Source organism: Ammospiza nelsoni, chromosome 10 (assembly GCF_027579445.1).
Source record: "Ammospiza nelsoni isolate bAmmNel1 chromosome 10, bAmmNel1.pri, whole genome shotgun sequence".
In the NCBI taxonomy this organism is placed as follows: domain Eukaryota; kingdom Metazoa; phylum Chordata; class Aves; order Passeriformes; family Passerellidae; genus Ammospiza; species Ammospiza nelsoni.
The window spans coordinates 20,581,749-20,600,104 of NC_080642.1; positions in this window are offsets into that span (position 1 = coordinate 20,581,749).

An 18,356-nucleotide genomic window follows, 5' to 3' on the forward strand; every position below is an offset into this window, starting at 1 on the left:
AACACCAAAAATAATGAAATGCATTTCAGGCCAGAAGACAAAACCCCACAGTTACAATCTGGCGACGCTAAACGTGAGATACTCACTTGAACCACTCTAAAAATGACTCAAGGAGCAACTCAACTCCAACAACCTTGGCCCAAAACTGCTGAGGAGCCACGTGAGGGCAAACGCTGCAGGGCCCAGCCATGGCTGCTCCCTCGGGGACCGGGATGGGAACCGGGATGGGCACCGGGATGCCCACGGAGCGATGCGGCCACCCCGTTCTTTATGCCCCGCTCTGATTTACAAGGCGCCCACGTCCCTCCAGCAGCTGCTGGTGCTTTACGAGGTTTGCAGATGAAAGCCAACTCTATTTCCACCCACCCAGCCCAAACGGGAAGGAGCGCTCTTAGGAAAGTAACCCTTTCCTAACCCTGGAGCCAGGGATTCTGCGGGGAGCAATTTAGCCGGCAGGAGATTCCAGGAAGGGCAATTAATGAAAGGCTTGGATGGAGCTTGTCTTGTATCTCGTTCCAAACACGGCCGTAGAGGTTTGCGCCGGGGCGGGGGAGGCAAACGTTAAAGGCAGGGCCTGCTCTGCAGCACACCCAGTCTGCAGCACCTGCACATTTCTCCCCCGGGATAAATAACTGAGGTATCTCCGTCACTCGGGGCTGTTCAAATTATTCATAGCAAATAAATTACCAGGTGTATTTAGTCTGTTGTCGTCCCCACCCCCCCCCCCCCCCCCACCTTTTCCTACCCGCTCATGAATCACTTGGAAATAGATTCTGATTTCTGCTAGTGCGTCTATTAGTCATGATAAGGAGCCGTGGCACGGCACAGGCAAAGGCAGGTGGCCAATGGCTCATTACTGGCCTTGGGTCTACATCCCAGTGGTGATTCAGCTCCTGCTTCCGAGACCGATTGGTGTTTGCCCCCTTCCTTTTCAACGAGCAATGGGAGCAAGAGGAAGGCCAGCAGAGATGCTCACACAAAGCTGCTCTGGCAGGCAGGAATCCCCCGCTTCTCCTGCAAATGGGGCTGCTCCAGCACAGCCCATGCCCCCTGTGGGGTTGATGGTCCTCGCCAATGCCACTCTGACCCACAGGTGTGTCGGTATTGCATCCCACATCTCAGGCCAAGCAGTGCATCCCTGAGACTCAGCACAGCTGCAGGATGTCCTCCACTGCCGGCCAGAACATCTCTGGGAAGATGCACGGAGAGGTTTCATTCCCTCCTGTTGCAGGGTCAGCCTCGGCCCCAGGCTGTGCCCATGGGGAGCAGAGGATCCCCCATCTCCTCTGCTCCAGCCCCGACAGACAGACCCAGGCTGTGCCCATGGGGAGCAGAGGATGCCCCCATTTCCTCTGCTGCATTCCTTTGCCTCTGGGGCAGTTCCCGGCCCTACAGACAGAACCACGCTGTGCCCATGGGGAGCAGAGGATCGCCCCCATCTCCTCTTCTCCATTCCTTTGTCTCCGGGGCAATTCCCACCCCGACAGACAGACCCAGTGTAGTTCCATCCCTGCTGTGGTTCCAGCGTCTCGCTGGCTGCGGATGGAGGGAAAACTTGTTACACCTGGCAGGGCCAGCCTGGGCATCCTGGGGAGGCGAGGGGATGCAGGTGGGAGGAGAGGAGGAGGAGGAGGAGGAGGAGCTGTGGCCGGCCTTCCTCTGCGGCACGTGGCGCTCAGGTTCCAGGGAAAGGGAGACGTGTCTGATTACCGGGCAAACAATGGTGAGCAGCGCTGTTTAAACACATCCAATTACCGCTGTTATTCAGTGGGCAGAGGCCGACGCGAGAATGCAAACACGGCGAGAGCAGAGAGGTCTCTGCCTGGGAAAGCTGTAGGAGCCGCGTAACTCTCCCCTCTGAAAGGGAATTTAATCAGCAGCTGCTCATTGGCAGGGCCAGAAGGAAGAATGAGCGCTGACTTTTCCCATTCCCCGGGGCACGCAGATAACTCCCCTGATCACCTCCCTCCCCTGGGAAGCGCTGCTCGATGACACTGATCGGGCTGCTCCGGCCAGGCAAACACCGCCCGGGGCATCAGCCCGAGGGAAACATCTTCATTCCCCTCTGCTGCTCCGGCTCCTGAGGTTTCTGATGACCCATGGATGCCTCAGGCCCACCAGAGGTGCTGGGGATGGAGAACTCTCCACCACCCCACCAAAATTGTGCCATCCTCTCCTCTCTCAGCCGGTGCTGGGTTTAGTCCGGCAGTTTGGCCTCTGTGGCTCCTGCCCAGGAGGAGTTTTTATTCCAAAGGAATTCCCAGTTTCACCAGTATCAAGGGAACTTAGCATCAGTCAGCTCAGTGCATCCTCCCGGCTGCAGCGACACGAGCAGCAGTGTAACGAGTCTCCCGTTCTGCCTCTACCATCCATTCTGCCTCTGTCATCCATTCCCCCAGCCCCTGGTGTCCCTAAATCCCAGCGGAGCCCTTTCGGACAGAGACGAGCCCCACCCCAGCCCGAAGGACCCCATCTGACCCCTCGGCATGGGGAAGGCTCGCTGCAGAAGAGAGAACCGGCCCCACGTGCTCCCCAAACGGAAGAGTCGCCCCGATTTTATAGGATTAACGCTCTCACCAGAATCACAGGTGATTATTGCTCCCTTCGGGTGCTTTCACACGGCTTGCAATAACGCCCCAGGGATCCATAACAATTAACCGGCTTCAGCATCTCCCGCTGCCGTCAGTCAGGGACGCAGGAGGAGAGAGCCTCCAAAACGAACCAAAGCAGAGGGAATAAGTAGTTTAGTCCTTTTCTTTGCTGTTATTCCCACGTTAACACCGGAGTTTCCCCCCCGTGGGATGACAACAATTCACTGACACGAAGTGAAGATTGCACTTTTATTTCTGTGCATGCGTTGCTCTCCATTGACGTCTCCAAAACTAACTACAAAGAGCAGGAAAAGAGGTTTTTCCTTCTTGGGTGGTTTCCTCTGGCTCTGGGAGCACCCCAGCACGGTTTCCCTCGGGGCTGAAGGTGTGCTGAGCCCCAGGGAAGGCAGCTGGGCTGTGCCAGGGCTTTGCTGCTGCTCCCATCGCTGCCCTGACACGGAGAAGGATTCTTTTCCAGTTAATCAGCCCTGGTGGAGTGTTTAATCGCTGCCCGAGGACTCTCTCTGAGTCATGCCATGCTTTAGCGGTTACCTGTCAGCTGCGTGGGGTCACAGGGCTGCGCTCCCGGCCCTCGGCTGGATCTCAGGACAGAATAAATGTCAGATCTCAGGCCCAGGGATAAATGGGATGGGGATGCAGCCGCCTGGCACATGCCCAGGTGGGAACTCTGCTCCTGCCCGGCAGCAAAAAGTCTGCAAAAAAAAAAAAAAAAAGTGATCTGTTCCAGGTGATCTTCCAGCCCCGAACATTCCACGAATCTACGAAAATGGAATGCAAGAATCAAATCCCGCCCGTTTCCATTTTCCTGTTGCAGCTGCAAAATATTTGTGTTTCCAGCCGTATTCCCTTGGAAGGGTGTTTTATTCTAATACAGGAATTTTTCAAGGAAGCAAATGCATTTTCTGTTTCCCTTGCAAACCAGGAATGCTTCTCTGCGGGAAATTTTCCATTAAAAAAAAATGGCTTTACCGATATTTCACATTTTGAAATATACAATAAATCACTCAAAAAAAAAAAAAAGAAACAGCTGCTAACTCAAATTAGGGTGAAATGCAGGGGATATAGTGGGGATGACAGCGTTTATCTACTTTAAGGTGATTTTTGGGGAAGCAAAATCCTTAAAACACTGGAGCCACAACATTTTAGCCTCACAGCTCAAATAAAGGCAATGGGAGCCTGCAGAAGGTCATGTCCAACGTGCTGGTGTGACCAGGCATCAATTTCCCCATCCCAGTGTGGGGCTGGTGGCACAAACCTCCTTTGTGGAACACTCCCACTCCCAAGGGTGTCTGGGAGAGGCGTGGATGGCACAGGCAGGTCCTGGCTGCTCCGAAATAGCTCAGTGCCACTCAAGTGAAGGGAGCAGCTCCAGAGTGCAGCAGCAGCAGCCGTGGCTGGAGCTGCCAATCCCAGCTGCCTGGGACAGGGAAAGGGCAGAGCAGCTCCTCGAGGGGAGGATCCGTGTGTCAGGCTGTGTGAGGTGCCAGAAACATCCCAGGGTGTGCTGAGAGATGAGCAGAGTTTAAAAGTGCGCAGGAATAAACCCGAGGGATGTGCACAAGGTGGAGGTTCAGCTGTGTGAGGGCCCAGAGAGAGGGTGCAGATATCAGGGAATCAGAGTCACAGAATCACAGAATGATGAGGTTGGAAGACACCTCTAAGATCATCGAGTCCAACCCATGCCCTAACACCTCACCTAGACTATAGCATCAAGTGCCATGTCCAGGCTTTAAACACATCCAGAAATGGTGATTCTGCCACCTCCCTGGGAAGAACACTCCAGTACGTTATTATTCTTTTGGTGACAATTTTCTCTTGGTATCCAACCTATATTTTCCCTGATGTAGCTTGAGACTGTGCCCTCTGGTTCTGTCAGAGACTGACCCCACCTGATTACAGCCTCCCTTCAGGGAGTTGTAGAGAGCACTAAGGTCACCTCTAAGAGAGCAATAAGGGCACCTCTGAGCCTCCTCTTCTCCAGGCAGTGAAGAAAGGAGTCATGGAATGGTTTGGGTAGGAAGGGACCTGAAAGCTCATCTGGCTCCTATCTCATCCCATGGGCAGGGACACCTTCTGCTAGCCCAGGTTGCTCCAAGCCCTGTCCAAGCTGGCCTTGGACACTTCCAGGGATGGGGCATCCCATCCACACCTTCACCTCTTGCAGCCCCAAACCCAAACCCCACATCCCAAGGGGCTGCCCCTGGCCGAGCTCCCATGCCCATGTGGAGTGGCAGAGCCGTGCCACGCTCTCAGGTGCCACAGCTCTGCCCTGGACCCCTGACACAGCCCCCAAACCCCCAAACCCTGGAAGCTCTGCCTAGAATCTGCCTGCTCAGCCGCGGTTTCCCTCGGAGGGAGCCGGGCAGCTCAGCTTTGAAACCTCCCCGGCGAGTCCCCAGCGGCAGGAGAGGGGTTGTGATCCCCTTCTCCCTCCTCTTCCTCACGAGCAGGGGTTGTGATCCCCTTCTCCCTCCTCTTCCTCATGAGCAGGGGTTGTGATCCCCTTCTCCCTCCTCTTCCTCATGAGCAGGGGTTGTGATCCCCTTCTCCCTCCTCTTCCTCATGAGCAGGGGTTGTGATCCCCTTCTCCCTCCTCTTCCTCATGAGCCAGACTCACCCCGCTCCGCCGGGACCAGGAGGGGCTGCAGCGGGCTGGGCTGGGCATCTTTTCTTTGAAGTGGAGCGAAATCCCAAAGCTTTCACTCGGAGAGTGCAAATCGCCGCTAAAAGCTCTCCCCTCTCTGACCCCCATCTAGGAAACTCTAATCCAGCCTCACCGGCTCCACCGGTTTCCTTTTGTTTTTTGGTTGTTTCTGGTTTTCTTTCCAGTGTTGACCTTTGTGTTCAAGCGTAGAAACAAAACCACAGCCCCCTTCAACCAAGAGATCCATGAATAATTTAATTTTTTTTTTAGCTCTTTTTTTGTTTTCCCTATTTGTTCACGGTGAATAGACTCACCACAGCCCCCGGTGCTGGCTTGCCTGGTTTGGATTCGCTAAAACAGGTTTTTTGCCAAGCATTACTAAGGTGACTTTGGAGCTCGGGATGAGGATGATGATGGTAACCAGGGGGCTGTGTTAATGAAAGGGACTGAGTGGATCGCTCCCGCTGTCACACAGCCCTGAATCCATCCAAACCTCGAGTTCCTGGAGGGCACCACATCCCGTGTGATGGTTACAGGACAGGTCTGTGGCCACCAGGACAAGCCACAGCTTTCCACAGCGACAGAGGAGGGGGGCATAGCGGGTAGAGAACTACACATTTTCCTTGGCCTCGCAAGCAAACCCAGGAATTCCTGAGTTTTCCACGGCTGCCGGGCTTTCCTCCAGGGCAGGTGGAGCTGCCAAAGCGCGGCTTTCCCGGCGCTAATCTGGGGAGCCGGGCGATTAGCGCGGAGCTGCCCCGGGGAGCGCAGGACGCATCGCTGCACTCGCCGCTCCTGCCTCCCTCCCTCCCCTGGCCCCGCCGTGCTAAGCGCGTTATCTGTGCCGGCCTGCTCCAAGGGAGCCCTTGGAGATGCAGCTGGAGCTCCGCTCGGCATCTCCAGCCCGCAGCCGGGCTCGGGAAACGCGGCCGGGAGAGATGGAGCTCGGCACCAGCCGCTGCTGCTCTCACCGTGTGAGCTTGTCCAGGAAAAAGCACCGGGGTGGGACCCCTGTCTACCCCATCCGATTGTTTGTGTCTGCAGGGTGATAAACCCCATAAATCTGCCTGACTTTAAGGCAAAATGAGATTCCAGTTGCCTTCCTGCATCCTCCCTACTCATCCAAGAGACCCTGCTGGTGCAGAACCCACAAACTTGTGTTGGGTGCCTACAACCAAAAGACAGACTCGGGTTGTGCATTAAAGCTGGATTGGGAGGATTTTGCATGTGCTGTGAGGCCTCTGGTGTCTTCTCCAAGATTCTCCTGCTCTGGAGTGTTCTCAGAGCTGCTCCTTTCCTGCTGCTCTTGCTCAAGTCCCAGGCACTGCTGGCCCCGAGCCTCCTCCTCCTCCAGCTCCAGGCACAGAGCGGTGACACCTGCTGTTCCTGACTCTGAGCCTTGCCTTTAGATCTGATGTCAAGGTGGCTACTGGGATTTGCTGTGTCCCCCTGTTCCAAGTTCCTGGATTTCATCTCCTTCCTCGCATCCTCCCTACAACAAAGCAGCCGCTCCCAAATTTGCTGTTCCCAAATTTGCTGTTCCCAAAACGTTTCACACAGCTGGAGGCCTGACTCACAGCTGCTCCTCCTAACACCTCTAAAGGCAGCTTGCCCTGAGCCCTCGTGTGACAGCAGCACACGTGGATGAGTCCAAGGCAGCACAAATTGGGAATTCCTGTGGCCTCATAAGACTGCTGTCCCCAGAGAAGAGGACAAAGCACAGCTCCTCTTCCCCAGTGATGCTGTCTCTCCCTTGGTGGGGAGCAGGCAGGACCTTGCCCTGTGGTCTGAGTCAGCCCTCCAAGAGCCTGGAAAAAGTAGGGCTTCCCTCATGTTAAAATCAAACTCAGCCCGTGTCTTGAGTCCTCTCCCTGCTGATCTCCTGCTGCACTTGGCTGTTTTCCTTGTCCTTTCTAGAGACCCTTTAATACTTTGGATTGTTCATGTTCTATTTTATCTTCTTATTTGTTTTCCTCTAATGCCAACCTTCTTTCATCTCCCTAAGACTTTCTCCCCTCTCCCTGCTTTCCCTGACCAACTCTCCCTTTAGCTTCTTATTTTTACCTCTCAGTATCCTTTTGCTGATTTGGTGCTGCACCAAATCACTGTAGGGCTTCACTGCGTGTGAGCCTGGATGGCTCTGCCCTACACCCATTCTCCCTGGGGGCATCACTCCCTTCCCTGTGAGCTTCTCTCCTACCCTGGGAGCACCAATCCTACTCTGGGAACATCAGTGCTGCTCTGGGATCATCACTCACCAACCAGGGAGCACCACTCCTTTCCTGGGAGCATCACTCCCATTCCATGGAGCATCACTCCCATTCCATGGAGCATCACTTCCACCCTGGAAAAGTCACTCGACTCCTCCCCAGGAGCATCACACCCTTCCCTGGGTCACTTCACTCCCTTCCCAGGAGTGCATCTCTCTCACACTGAGAGCATCACAGCCTTCCCTGGGCAGCTTCACTCCACCCGGGGGCATCACTCGCCCACCGAGGTGCATCCCTCCCTGTGTCCATCGCTCCCTGCCTGTGTCCATTGCTCCATCGTCGTCTCCACCACCCCCTCCCCATGTCCATCTCCCCCTGCCTGTGTCCATTGTCCCCTCCCTGTGTCCATCGCCCCCTGCCCATGTCCATTGCTCCATCCCCATGTCCATCGGTCCCTCCCCGTGCCCATCATCCCTTGCCCATGTCCATTGGTCCCTGCCCGTGTCCATCACCCCCCTGCCCACTGTCCATCAGTCCCTGCCCGTGTCCCTCGCTCTCTGCTCGTGTCCCTCGCTCCCTGCCCATGTCCATTGCCCCCTCCCTGGTGTCCATCGCTCCCTGCCGTGTTCATCGCTCCCTGCCCATGTCCATTGCTCCATCCTCGTGTCCATCGCTCCCTGCCCGTGTCCATCGCTCCCTGAAGTGTCCATCACTCCCTGTCCCGTCCATCGGTCCCTGCCCGGTGTCCATCGGTCCCTGCCCGGTGTCCATCGGTCTCTGTCCGTGTCCATCGGTCACTCCCCGTGTCCGTCGCTCCCTGCCGTGTCCGTCGGTCCCTCCCCGTGTCCGTCGGTCCCCCCCGGGGTCCCCCCGGCCCGCAGCACCGCTGGCTGTGCCCAGGAGAGGGCGCTCTCGGCGCAGCCCACGGCCTCCTCATTGCTGCTTATCCACAGCGATTTCACTGCTTTAACTCCTTTTTTTTTTTTTTTTTTTTTCTGCTTAGTCTCCCATTTGCTCCTCCCCCAGTGGACGACCATTCCCCTTTTACTTTTTTTTCGCTAAATATTTTTTTATAATTTCCCCTTAAGTCTCACCATGTCAAACTCCTTTTCTCTGGGTCCCTGCTGAAGCCTTAGTGCCACCAGCAAAGCTCCAGGCGGTCTCCTGGGTCAGAAGGCTGAGAGGGTTGGCGGGATGCTATCCCTTGTCCCAGCTCTCCACTCCTTGCAACGCAGTGTGCAGGAGTCCCAGGGATAATCCCATCCAGAAGGACCTTCCTACCTGCTCTGGTTTTCCCAGAAAACAACCAAATCCAGCAGAAGAAAGGTGTTGGGGGGGTCCTTGTTACCTCCCCAGTCTCTTTCCTCCTTCCTTCCTACCTCCCAAAGCAGGCAGGAGCCCAGCTCCTATCCTCAACACACTCCTGCTGTTAAAAAAAAAAAAAAACAATTTTCCCAAGAGAAGCTGTGCCACAAATTCCCACTGCGCACATCCAGAGGCGGCCAAAGGCCTTCCCTGCCCATTGAGACACTGCTTCTCCTGCTGCTGGGGGAACAGGAGAAGGCCTGGAATGCAGCTGCAGAGTAGAACACTGCAAGGAGCCTAAAAATAGCTCCGTGCGTCTGCTCTGCGTCAGCCGAGCCGAATTTCCAAGCGCAGCTGTGCTCCGGGAAGAGACAACCCTGGCTGCTTGTTTGCTTATCGCTGCCTTCGGATGCTCCCTGCTCCCGATCCCACCGCAATTCCCGCCCCGCTCCCCTGCCTGGCACACTCACTGGGATGTGGGAGCTGTTGCTGCTGCTTTCCTCAGACATTCCGCTCCTTTGGTAAACTTTGTTTTGCCCAGATATTTTTTAACCCCTTCTATTATATTTTTTCCATCTTTTTCTTTAATGAAGAGATCGTCTTGGAAATCTCTGCAGCATGTGATGCACAACATCTCATGGACCAAAAGCGCTGTTTTAGAAGTATTTTTTCATTAAGGCTTCTCAGAGGAGTTTAAGGATGGTGAAGAGAAGCTGGGAGGTGGAAGATGAGCTTGCCATTAGCTACAAATGACCCTCTTTTGACCTCTTTCACTCTTAATTGTGCTGCTGCTCACTCAGATCCCTATGAACTCTGCTGGGATCAAGGGCATGTTTATGTCTAAACCAGGCTGAAAGCAGCATGGGGTTTCCCAAAGTGCCTAAATCTGAGGTTTCCCAAACTGCCCAAGCCACCAGGGACTTCTGTAACTGCCAAAAGGTGCCACTTATTTCTTCCAGAAATCCTGAGTATCCCTGAAAACTTGCCCCACTAGGCTCTGAGCCCTCTCCCCCTCATCAGTGCTGTGGATTTTTGGGATGTGTCCCATTCCAAGGGGAATCAGATATTGCTCATACCCTCTCTTTGGGGTGTATTTCATCGGAAAATATCGTTGTTGGAATATGGAGCCCGAGATCAGAGTTTTTAAGGGCTCTTGTGACGTTTTTCAGGTGGGTCCGGTCCTTGCCCCATCCCAGGCCAAGGGATGAGGTCTCAGTGGATTCAGGTCCAAGCTGCTCTGGTCTCTCTTTGCCAGTGGTGACAGGAGCTCCTCCTCTCCCAGCCCCTTGTGTTGTCCCAGGTTCTGCTCAGGGGACAAACTCTCCGGGCTCTGCTGCAGCTGGATCACCCAGGAGCCCCCAGCTGCTGCTCCCTCGTCCCTGCTAGGCCCTGGATCCTCCATGCAAGGCAAATCCATCGCTCGTGGCCTTATCTAGAAAGAGCCAAGCGCGGCCGCTCTGCGAGAGCATCTCTGGGATTTCTGCCAGTTCCTGCCTCCCCTGCCCCTGGCGCCAAACCCACGGCTGCTCCTATTGCTGGGGGCACTTGGGAATGGGTGGGGGAACTTTCCACGTCCCTCCTGCTCCCTCCCATCCACAGCCCCGTGGTGCTGGGAAGGGGAGGAGAGGCCCTCGTGTGTCCACACGCAGCCCCTGTTCTGCCTGCAGGACTGAGGGCAGGAAGCCAAAATCAAATCTTGCCTTTTTTTTTTTTCCCCTCCTTTTTTTTTTTTTTTTTTTCCCTTTTTTCCCAGAGTGTATCACTGGCTATTGTCCTTATCAAACAAAGCCCTTTCATCAGAGGTTCTTTAACACACTTTATTTCTCTTTTATTTTGCTTTGAAATAAGCCGGGCAACAATTAATTTCAGAGAGAGAGAGAGAGAAAGAGAATTCAACAAGGATCTATTACTACTCTCCGCTTCTATTGCTGTAATGAAAATCTATTTCCTTTCCCTTTTGTGTCCCATATAATTTAATGCCCATTTTATTAATGGTCTGAAATAATTACGGAACCTTTTGTGATTCTCAAGTATGTTTCATTTAATTGTGCAATAAACGCCTAATCTCTTCCTCCATCTGAAGCTATTATGGCATTAAAATTAACAATTATGCAGCAATGCGCCCGGGTCCATAGAAATCACTCCAGATAACTAGACATATATAAATCATTCATGAGAACAATTTCTGAAAAGAGACGAAGGGAGAGAAGAAAAAAAATATTGTGTTGAGAATGACATTGGGAAGCCAAGGGCCTGGTCTCTAAGAAGATAGCAACACCTTAAAAAAATCTTTTTCTTCTTTTTTTTCCCCCCTTTTTTGTTATTATTATTTTACTAATTGTGTTCAATGGCATGGCTACCCCCCCTCCATTAGCCTGACAGATATTTTCAGAATTAATTAACTGTTAGCTCAGAGGATAAATTGTTAATTATCAATTTTCCCCCCTTCCTTCTTTCTTTCTTTCCCTTTATAGTTTTTTTTTTCCCTCCTTTTTTCCCCTTCTCTTTCAGGCCAGCAATTACACTCTCCGCCTTTCACTGGCAGGTCCTGTTCTGTAGGAGGTAATCCAAATGGGGAAAGTGCTTTTTCTTTCAACCCTATTCACGGGTGCTCTTCTCCCTTTTGTGGGATTTAATAACCACGGCTGATAGGCGCGCCGTGGACAGAGAGGTTAAGTTTGTTGTCTCAGCACTTTGTCGACAGAGGATGGCTCCAGCATCCTGCTGCCTCCCCAGCCCCTCCGTGGTGCTCTTTAATTGACGCTGCTTTAATCGGCCCTGGAGCCCTGCTCTGTACCTCTTGTGGGCAGTGAGCTCTGGGGTGGCTCCAGTGTGGGGACAGAGCCTTGGAGGGTCCACCTAGAGCTGAGAATCATAGGGTGGTTCAGGTTGTGTCACAGTTGAGATGGCCACCCTACACAGAGTAGCACCACACAATTTCAGAAAGCTTCAACCCATGCAGAGAAACACCACACCACTTCAGAAGACTTCAAACTCTGCCCTTCTCATTCTTCTATGCCCTCCTGTTGCTGCCCTGCACCTGTGTGCCCTCTGTTCCCTTTGGTGGTTGGTCAGTGCCCCTGGGCACTCCCTGGCTCATTGCTGTCAGTGCTGCTCACCTGCTGCTCACAGCTGTGCCCACTGGGGCTCAGCCCCACTCCCAAACACCACAAACTCTGTGCCTACAAGGTTGGAAAACCCCTCCAAGGAATGGCTGGAGCTGTGCTATGGGAGGTTTAGATTGGATATCAGGGAAAGGTTCTTCCCCAGAGGGTGCTAGCACTGCCCAGGCTCCCCAGGGAATGGGCACAGCCCCAAGGCTGCCAGAGCTCCAGGAGAGTTTGGACAATGCTCTCAGGGATGCACAGAGTGGGATTGTTGGGGTGTCTGTGCAGGCCAGGAGTTGCACTCTGATCCTTGTATGTTTCTTCCAACTATATCCATTTCATTTTGTCTCCTAATGCATTGTCTGTTGTGGAAACGCAACCCCTGGAGTGTTGGAAATGTTGGATTCTGCCCTGTGCCCCAGGGAACATGGATGAAGAACACAATTTCAGAATGGCATATCCATGGTTAAAGCTCACAGCCAGGTACAGGTTTGACCAACGACTTCAATTACTCACTTTGAATAATAGCAGCACATTAGAAATGAGAGAGACCACTGAGAAGAAAATCCATAATCAGTGGGATCAGGAGGGAAACAGACTCTATCAAGCACTACAATGAGCACGGTTCAAAAGATGATTCGTAAAATTAAAATCCCAAATTCATCCAGTGACCTGCCTGCTTTCAGGCCAATGGAGGGAGTCACACTGCATTTTTGATATCTTTTCTATCTAAAGGATCGTTTTTCTGATCAGGTCAAAAAGCCCAACCCTACTGGCAGATGATGACTGGGACTTCTTCAGGGCAGCATTGTGAATTTAGAAATGTTTAGAAACAATCTTTGGCTCTGTAATGAATAGAGGTGGAGGGGAAACCTCTTTTGTACCACAAAATTGAACAATGGAGTCTCCAAAATCAGCCATTTTCCTCATTGGTCTATTGCTGGATGAGCATTGCAGGGTCCAACCTTGTTGTACCACCATCCCAGCAGGTCACAGGTTTTGGAATGGACTCTCTCAATTTTTTGGCTTTCACTGAAGGTTTCTCTTGAGCTCTGGGTCAAAAATTCCCAGGTCAGTGTATCTCAAAGTTGAGACCAACAGCTGCCCCACAAATCACCTTTATGAACCCCTCCAGTGATGGCCACTGCTCCCATAACAGATCTTTGTGGATGTGGAATTTGCTGCTGGGAGGGGTTGTCTCCAGGTGGGTGCTTCCCAGCTCTCTGAGGAGCACCTCAGGAGCAGCCTGCAGTGGATTCCATTGGTGTTGGGCTCGGTGGTCACTGGGCATTCCTGCCAGCTCAGGACACCCCCTAAAGCTCATCTCATTCCACCCCCTGCCATGGGCAGGGACAGCTTCCATAGACGAGGTTGCTCCATGCCCCATCCAGCCTGGCCTGGGACACTTCCAGGGATGGATCAGGAGGGCTGGACTCAACCTCTCTTCTCCTCTTCCAATAATGCACATTCCAAAGTGAACATTTTACAAACCCAAATATTAAAGGCACAATTTTCTCCCCTCTGGTCCATAGAAATGCAGATATGACGGCCCCATCAGCAGGGCAGGAGTGACCACCTGGACATCCCGTGATCCTGTGGTTCCTGCAGCGCTGGCCACAGGCTGGAAGGCTGCAGTGCCAGGATTTGGGATGTGCCACGGGCACAGCTGGCAAAGACTGAGTGCCAGGGCATTCTCCCAGCTCATACCTTTTCCTCCTGCCTTGGCATCAGGTGTGTTCATGTAAGTGCAGGAGAGAGAGATTAAAATGTGTCCTTTCAATAAAGACGTTATTTCCACCTCATTTAGATTTTCCTGTTCTTAATGTACTTCATCGTTCCAGTTAATTTTATCCAAGTGTTTTAAAAAGCTCTCCTCTCCTATTTCTCCCTGGTGAGGATGATTAAGATAGAACAGGAATAATCTGAATGTTTCCAAAACTTTGCTGCCTGTCTGGAATTAAATCACAGCTGCAACAAGGAGAGGGAAGAGAGGAGTGGGGAGCTGAGTGCTCAGAGCCAGGAAAGAAGAAAAAATCATATGTGTGAATGCCACAGGCAACAATTTCAGTGCACAGCCCATATTTGGCCTTCAGGAGGTGACCACAGTCCAAATTACTTGCGAGAACAGCTGGCAGTCTGTGCTGTGCCCTCACCTTAATGCTGCTTATTCCCTGGAAATGCTATTGATGGCACAGAAATCAAGTCCTTGTCCATGCTGGAAATACCAGCGAACAGCAAAACCCAGTCCTGTGACAGAAACAGGATTCCTTGTCAGCCCTCTCACTGCCTTCAGGAAAACCACCCCACATTTTCACTCCATGTTTTATCCAACATTAGGATGGTGCTGAGGGGATGGAGCAGGAGGAACCATGTCACAGGTGAAGGGGACCCAGTTCTCTGGCTGGATCACACAGACATTGTGTGATTCATGCCTGAGATAGAAAAGAGGACAGCACCTCCCAGCCCCCAGGACTGCCAGCTCTGAGGATGGTGCCCAAGAAGCTCAGAAATGGAGAATGGAGCCTCTCACTCATCCTGCCATTGGATGGCAGCTCCCAGCTTGGATTTGGGACATGCTAAGGAACAGCTGTTTAGCTTAGACCCAGCTGCCTCCAGCACTCCATCCCCCAGTTTGGAACAGGCTCCATGAAGCACTATAGCACTGGGCCATCAAACAGAGCTCCTGGATAGATCCTGAAATCCCTTTGGCTTTTCACAGACCATTTTTACCCAAAAATCCAAAGCTGCAGGAAATACATTTCCTTGCTTGGCTTAAATGATAAGAAGCTGTGTCTGCCCCACCCGTGGAAGTGTCCAAGGCCAGGCTGGACAGGGCTTGGAGCAACCTGGGCTAGTGGGAAGTGTCCCTGCCCATCGTAAGGATGAGATGGGTTTTCAGGTGCCTTCCAACCCAAACCATTCCACTACTCTGTTCTATGATTCTAACCCTGTTGGAGCTGGGGAACTGCACGCTGCAGCAGAGCAGTGCATTGATGGTGCTCGATGCTGTGGTGGTTAAAACCACCCAATTTTCCCGTTGGACACTTCATCCTCCTCATGTGGAGGCAAGAGATGCCCCCTGTTCCCCAGCACCCCCTGTGGTGCAGATGTGCTGTCTGCAGCCAGTCAGAGCATTGCCTTAGCAAAGCCCATTTCATTCAATGACTGTTTTCATATCACTGCCTGGTATTTATTTACTTCCCAGAGCCTGCTGGAGGTCGTAATGAAAAACGACCCAACCTCAGCACAGAGACTGCCCCATACTTAGGACGATTAAGATAAAGTCCCACATAAGTGGCCCTAATAAAAGGAATTTATCACGAGACATGGAGAGGAAGGTATCTTTATTCACGAGGTGAATAGCACTAAGGGTTGTCAGTGCAGATTCTCAGTTCAGGAAATTATCATTCATTCTCCAAATTACCGACTGCACAAAAATTACTAAATGGTGCGTTATCACCGCCTCTCAGCACGAGGATGTCTTTGTTGTACGTTTGATTACAAATGGCTCGCCCCGTGATTATCGTCAATAAATCACAGGTAAGCAGAGCACATGCCACGGGGAGGCTTGGCTGAGAGGCTCCTGGAGCTGCCGTGGAAGGAAAGACAAAAGCCCCCTCCGGTGAGGAGCCCTGGTCTTTGGGGCTGGCAATAACTCACCGCTCGTGTTGTTTATGCACAAGGACAGCCGTGGCCTCGCGTGGTCACGGCGGCAATTCAGAGACACGGAAAATGCATTTCCTTACCTCCCCATAAATCCATGCAAGGCAGAGATACCTGGGTGTCTCTTTTTTTTTTTTTCCCCCATCTGCATCCTGCCAAGACACGGCAGGTACCAAATGGCAGCCCAGGATAATGAATGAGGAGAAGATGAGTGATACTTCTGCAGCTCTGCAGCAACTTTGCTAAACGTGGTGCCCCAATTACTCAAAGATATATGTCTAGCCAGGACATTTTGGGGGGTCAAACCCACCTGTGAGGAGCCTTTGGGCTCCTCCCCAGCTCATTCAGCAATTTTTTCTGGATTTAGGACACATCTTTTGACTTTTTCTGAAGACAATCTGAGTAATATAATTACTACTATATAGTAGTATAGTTACTATTAGTAGTAGTATATATAGTTACTACTATAGTAGTATATATTACTACTATAATATACTAGTATAATTACTACTATTATAGTAGTAATATATACTACTATATTTTGTAGTGGAAATATCTCCCTGTATCCACAGAGCCATCAGTAACACGAGGAAGAATAGAACCCTAGAACCCTACAAGATGGAAGGATTTGATCCGGATCCTGCTATCCCAGTATGCTTTAAGGGATCTACAAGGAAGCTTCACAACTCGGAATAGAAGATCAGTTTATTTTTCTGCTGTTGAGACCACAGAAGGATCTTAGTCAGCTTAGTGATATCCTGCAAAGAGCAGCTTGCATTTACTCAAGAAGAAAATAATGGAGATAATAGTGAGATCTTCCCATGCATCCTCAAATAAATTTGGACAGTGGATGGAACTCATTTTCCCAGGTAACACAGGATGGCCTTTATAATTGGGCTCATTGGTCCTGCCCTAGTGCAAACCCCTTTATTGTTACCTGTAAGTGAAGAAAACCCTGAGCTCCTCAGTGGTTAAGGACAAAATCCTTAGCTCACCTCCTGTGTCAGGAGAGATTCTTGAACTTGGAAGACTTGATTCAACCACAGAACTCAAAGCTGACCTGTATCAAAGCTCATCCTCGCTCCACACTTGATGCTCTTCTCTATGGAGTTGCCTCCTACAGTCTTGTGAGGGGAAAAATTCACAAAAGTGGGCAGAAGCTTTTCCAGGAAGGCAGTGTCAGAGCAGGAAGGACTGTATGAGGAGCCAGGGTATTCCTGAAACAACTGGTGGTTTATTGTACATCTGCTTTTGGAGGTTCATTCGGCTGGAATGTTTGCTGTCCAATGAAACAATCTCGTTTCAACTACAAAACCTCTAAATTCCCCAGCAGAACGCTACCTTTTCCCCCCTCATCTGGGCAGTAAGAAAAGCAGGGGGTGTTTGCAAAGCCTCTCACAGAGCCCAGGCTTGGGTGCGGTGACACATGGGCAGAGATTTAGATCCCTATCAGGGCTTGTGGCTCCAGCGATTACACTGCATTAGGGCTCTGGCCGTGTTGACAAACACTGCTGCAATTAGGAATTAGCTTGGCATGGCATCTGATAGCCCTGCTCACTGCTGACCTTCTAAATGGACAGCCCTGCCCTCCCCCCTCTCCCTCAGCAGCGGGCAGGAGACAAACCCTGAGACCTCTCTCCACCATCCCTTCAGCTCTTTTTCCCCCCTTAATTGATGCACTTCCATTGATAACCCTGAATATTAACGGTGGTCATTGTGCTCTCCAAAAATTCCTCCCTTCCACATCCAGTCCAGCAGCACCTGATGTGACAGGTGATGATCCAACTGTGCATGTTTTCTTTCAGTATTCACAGAATCCCAGAATTTTGGGGGATTCAAAGGGACTTAAAAGACCATCTAAGTGTGACCCCTCCACCATGGGCAGGGACAACTCCCACCGGAGCAGGTTGGAGTCTTGTTCATGAAACAGCAAAGGAAGTGTCTTTATTTTTGGAAGTCAGTGTCCATCTAAAGCTCCAGACCTCCAAGACATTCCAAATCCAGCTTGGGTGTCACAGGGTATTAATGCAAAAACACAGAGTTATGACCAGGACAACTGGAACAAGGGGAGCAGGAAGTGTCATACCCAAACTCCCCAAGGGGACATGAGGAAGGTGAGACCCACCCACAGTCATGGAAAATTTGGGTCTGAGAAGGGGGATAAGGTGGAGGCTTCTTCAAGGCATTCTGGAGTTGGAGTGAGGGATCCCAACCAGAGGAGAACAAACATTATTAATTATACAATGGATTTATTGTGGATAGTAGTAGATATTTAAAAGGAACAGAAATGCAGACAGGACGGAGGCTGGGCAGGCTCACAGCAAGGCCATTTAGGGACTATTAAGGTGGTTTGTGCAGAAATGGATGGGGAACTTTCTCAGGTGTGGAGGAGTCTGGAGAGCTGGAATGCCTGTTGTGGGTGAAGCTGAGCATGGAGGAATTACAGGACAGGGACTGTCTTCTACTCTGCTTTTGGCCAGGAGTGGTAGAAAAGGTCCCCCCATGAAGGATCTCACCACCGCCCTCGGCTGTTTAACACAGACCAGGGTGCTGGGAACTGCTCTTCCCTTCCTTGGTGTTCCAGACAAATCGATCAGAGCTGCCACCTGAGTGATCCCAGGTCACACACAGCTTCCAGGCATCCCTGTACTGACATGGCACTCCCACCAAGCATTGCCAATAAACTAAATAAAACTAAATAAAAGAAATAAAATAAATTGCCGTATTTAATTTTGTGTTTTTCAAGATCACTGTCTGCCATGACTGACTGACTTCAGCCTCTCTTGCAATGTGTGCATGAAATTACAAGGAAAAG